This window comes from Elephas maximus, assembly GCF_024166365.1.
Source record: "Elephas maximus indicus isolate mEleMax1 chromosome Y unlocalized genomic scaffold, mEleMax1 primary haplotype SUPER_Y_unloc_1, whole genome shotgun sequence".
In the NCBI taxonomy this organism is placed as follows: domain Eukaryota; kingdom Metazoa; phylum Chordata; class Mammalia; order Proboscidea; family Elephantidae; genus Elephas; species Elephas maximus.
The window spans coordinates 2,214,441-2,219,474 of NW_026060237.1; positions in this window are offsets into that span (position 1 = coordinate 2,214,441).

Here is a 5,034-nt window from a genome sequence, read left to right on the forward strand (position 1 = left end):
CTGTTATGATCCTCTTGATTTCAGCTAGGTCTGTTTTAATGTCACCCATCTCATTGTTATTTGGGTTATTTGTTTTCTCTCCCTTTTCTCTTTCGTTAGTTCAACTTTGGTTTTGTTCATTAGCTTTTTTTTCTATTCTCTGTCTCTGCTGTAATAGTTATTATATCCTTTTTCTGGTGACCGTGGGCTTCTTTTGCTACTCTTTTTCTATTTGCTTGAGTTGTAGGGTTGAAATTTTGATTTTGTCTCATTGTTTCTTGGTGTGTGCGTTTATCACTAGAAATTAACCTCTGAGTGGTATCTTTGCTGTGTTCTAAAGGTTCGGGTATGATGCGTTTTCATTCTCATTTAATTCTAGGAATTTATTTTACTTCATTTATTCCCTCTTTGATTTCTTCTGTTATCCAGTTTTTTTAAGCAAGGTGTTATTCAGTTTCTGTATATTTGATTTTTTTTTTCCTTGCTCTTCCTGTTACTGATTTCTACTTTTATGGCATTGTGATCAGGGAGGATCCTTTGTATTATTTCAATGTTTTGTATTTTATTGAGTTTTTTTTTTTCACCTAAAATGTGGTCTGTTCTGAAGAATATTCTACATGTGTTGGAAAATATATGCCTTGATGCTTTTGGATAGAATATTCTATATATAATTTTGAGGTCAAGTTGATTAATTTTGGCTTCTAGATTGTCTGTATCTTTGTTGACTTTCTTACTAGACATTCTGTCCTTTACAGAGAGCGGAGTGTTGAGCCCCCTACTATTACTGTTCTTGATGTTAAGTTCTGATGCATAGTGACTCTATATACAACAGAACAAAAAACTGCCTGGTCCTGTGCTATCCTCAAAATCATTGTTATGCTTGAGCCCATTGCTGTAGCCACTGTGTCAATCCAAGTTGTCTTCCTCTTTTTCGCTCACTGTCTGCTTTACCAAGTATGATGTCCTTCTCCAGGGACTGATCCCTCCTGATAACACGTCCAAAGTATGTGAAACAAAATCTCACCATCCTTGCTTCTAAGGAACATTCTGGTTGTACTTCTTCCTCTCCCCTCTTCAGTCTCCTCTGCTTCCTTCCAGCCACAGACTCTTGGCCAGGAGGCAACTGCTTTGGCCTCAGGCTACTTGGATTCACCCTGCCCACACTGGTTGGGCCCCTGAGCTTGTGTTGGTTCTTTTTGTTTCTTTTGTTTTCTACCATTCCTCCTACCACATTCCCCTCCTTTCTCTGGAACATGTGGCTCAATGTGCCATCTTTGATTCTTCTTCTTGAAAGGCTGTGAAGCCACGCTCGACTTGGAAACCACTCCTCTACCCTGCAACACCACACTGGTGGGATCCCTGGGGATTTTTTTTTTCCTTTTTTTTGCTTTGTTTTGTTTGTTTCTTTTTCTTTTTCTTTTTGCAGCTTGGGAGCCCCTTCTACCAGGCTGCATTGTATAGCTTAGGAGCCACTCCCCCAATCTGTGCAGCTGAGTAGGTGGGATCCCTGGGGTTCTCTCTTATTTTCTTTCTTCTCTCTCTCTTTTTCCCTTTCAGTCTGTCTTCATTTCTCAGTTCTCATCTTTCTACACGTATCTTCTTTTCCTGTCTTCTGAATAACTTTTGCTGTGTGATACCTATATCCCCTCTAGCCAGGCTATGCTGTGCAGCCAGGGAGCCACTTCCCTGATCTTAGCACTCCACTGGTGGGTCTCCAGGACTCCTGGGGGGTTTCATTTCCAAATTTTTATCTCCTTATCTTTTTTCTTTTCTTTTTTTCATTTTTGCTTCTCTCCATTTCTCAGTTCCTCATCTCTCCACTCCAACAGGAAGCTCTTTTAGCACTGCTTTTTTTTTTTCTCTCTCTCTCTCTTTCTTTGTTTGGATATCTCTCTTTGGCTTCTGCTTTTCTTTTCTTTTTTCCCATACCTCTATATGTTCCAGAGTTACAGCCTCCCCCATTTCCTGCTTGCCTGCACCATGCACTGAACATTACACCCCCCAAGCAGCACAGGCACAGCCTACAGGAACCTGCCCAGCACCGATTCCTGGCCATCCTGCTGGCCCAAGTATCTGCCACAAACAACCCATCCCAACCCCTCCTCTTTGGCCAGACCTGCCCTGCTGCACCACAGCTGGTTGGACAAGGAAATAAAAAGTGTCATTGACTACAGATGAGCAGATAACAACGAACGCACAGCCCACCTGTTCAGACACAACCAAATAAAGCAAAAAGAGGATGAAACAAACAAGTCTATAATCAAGAAATAAAGAAATCACTACTGAATATCTGAGGACAGCAGATGATATCAAAACATATAAAAATGACAACAGGATGAGTCCAGTAGGTGTCCAAACCAAAATAAAACACCAGGTGACTTTTCAGTAGAAGAAAAGGCAATAAAACTACCTGAAGGGAATTCAAATGTCTAACATGCAGAGCAATCCAAGAGTTGAAGCAAAAAATAGACAGAAATGAGGATAAAATAGACAAATTTTGGGAAAAGACAGAAAAATTCATGGAAAATACAGACAAAAAAATGGAATAATTCAGGAAATTAATACAGGAATAAAATGCTAAAACAAGTTCAGAAGTAGAAATCATACAAAAACAATTAGAAACCCTAAAGATAACAAGATTTCAGAAGTGGGCAGTGTCATAGAGGGACTAAGGAGCAGGTTTGAAACTATGGAAGACAAAGTAGCAAAATTGAAGATAAACACTTGGATATAACTTGGTTTGTGGATAAACCAGAAAAAAAGAACCAAGAAAATGAAGAAACTCTGAGAATTATCTGGGGTACAATCAAAAGCAAAAATTTGTGGGTGATCAGAGTTCCATAACAGGGAAAGAAAACGGAAAACACAGAGAAGGTCATTGAAGAACTCCTGACAGAAAACTTCCCTAATATCATGAATGGTGAAAAGCTGATCATCCAAGTAGCTCAACAAACCCCATATAGGATAGCCCCCAAATGAACACTGAGACATATCAAAATCACATTCGCTAAAACCAAAGACAAAGAAAAAATCCTCTGAGCAGCTTGAGAACAACAAAAGCCACATACACAGGAGAAACAAGAGTAAGCTCTGATTATTCATCAGAAGCCATGCAGGCAAGAAAGCAATGGGATGACATATATAAAACCTTGAAAGAGAAAAAGCTGCCAACCAAGAATAATACATCCTGCAAATCTTTTGTTCAAATATGATGGTGAAATTAGGACATTTTTAGGTAAATAGAAATTAAGGGAATATATGAAAATCAAACCAGACTCACAAGAATTACTAAAGGAACCCTACAGTCTCTGAACAGACAACATCAGACCACACCCTGAATCTAGGATGCAAGATTGTACCAGCCAGATATCAACCCAGGAAATGAACTCCTAAGGACTATCAAAAGCAAAACACTTGCATCAGGGAACCAGAGAGCTTAATCTGTATGGGACAGCAACATCAGAACAATAACAGAGGGAATCAACAGTACAGGTATAGAACTTTCTAATGGAGAGAAAGGCAAGGTGGTACCAAGTAATAACAGGCTGGTTCAAACCTTGAATAAGGGTGAATTTCAAGGTAACCACAAAGAAGGTTAACAAACCTGCTCATCAAAATAAAGAAGAAAAACATAAAGTCTCAATAAAAACAAAATCTACAAAAACAAAAGAAATGAAAAAGGAATGCAAAAACAAAAGGAACTCAGCACAGGACAGTAAGAGGAACAAAGAAAGCCTTAGATGGATCTGTGAAGCATCTCGTAATATGAATGCATCTGGAAGACTTTATGCTGAGTGAAATAAGTCACTCACGGAAGGACAAATATTATATGAGGCCACTACAGTGAAAACTCATAAAAAGAAACAATATTTGATGTTTGTGAAGGAGGTGAGGGGGAGGGACAGATGGAGAAACACTTAATAAACAAAAGATAAGCAATAACTTTGGTGAAGGGAATGACAGTATATAATATTGGGGAAATCAGGACAACCTGTATAAGCCAAGGTCATGGCAGCCCCATAGACACATCCAAATTCCCTGAGGGACTGAATTGCTGGGCTGAGGGCTGTGGTGACCATGGTCTCAGGGAATATCTAGCTCAACTGGCATAATAGAGTTTATAAAGAAAATGTTCTACACTCTACTTTGGTGAGTAGCATCTGGGGTCTTAAAAGCCTGTCAGGGGCCATTTAGGATACTCCACTGGTCTCACCCCTTCAGGAAAAATGAACAATGAAGAAAACTAAAGATGCAAGGGACTAATGGACCCCAGCTACCATGGCCTCCAGCAGACTGAGTCCAGTACAACTAGATGTTGCCCAGCTACCACCACTGAGTGCTCTGACAGGGATCACAATAGACGGTCCTGGACAGAGCTGGAGAAAAATGTAGAAAAAAGTGTAACCCACAAAAAAAGACCAGACTTTCTGGCCTGACAGAGACTGGAGAAACCCTGAGAGTATGGCCCCCAGACACATTTTCATCTCAGTAACGAGGCCACTCCTGAGATTTACCCTTCAGCCAAAGATTGAACAAAGGCCCATGGAACAAAACAACATGAAACAGGTACACTAGCACTGGGGCAGGGACTGGAAGGCAGAAGGGAACAGGATTGAGAAGGGAGCAGGCCGACATGTTGTGGAGTTGTTAGCCAATGTCACGGAACAACATGTGTACTAACTGTTTAATGAGAAACTAGTGTGTTCTGTAAACCTTCACCTAAAGTTCAACAAAAAACAATTTTTTTTTTAAAGAATTCCTTAAGCAATTGAGTTTTCATTCAAAAATGAGGAGGAACGCAAGACATTGTCAAATACACAAAACTTGAGGGAATTTGTTACAACTAGACCTGCTTTGCAAGCATTTCTAAAAGGAATTTTTCAGAGGTAAAAGAAAGAACACTAGACAGTTACTCAAATCTGCACATGAAAAATTACAAAAGAGAGAGAGATTTCTAACAAAGGTAGGCACAGAGGCTAAAAAAGAGCCAGATGTATGGTATCTCGAGTGGATAAATTTGGTAATTAAATTCTTCAGGCATCATAGCAGCAAATG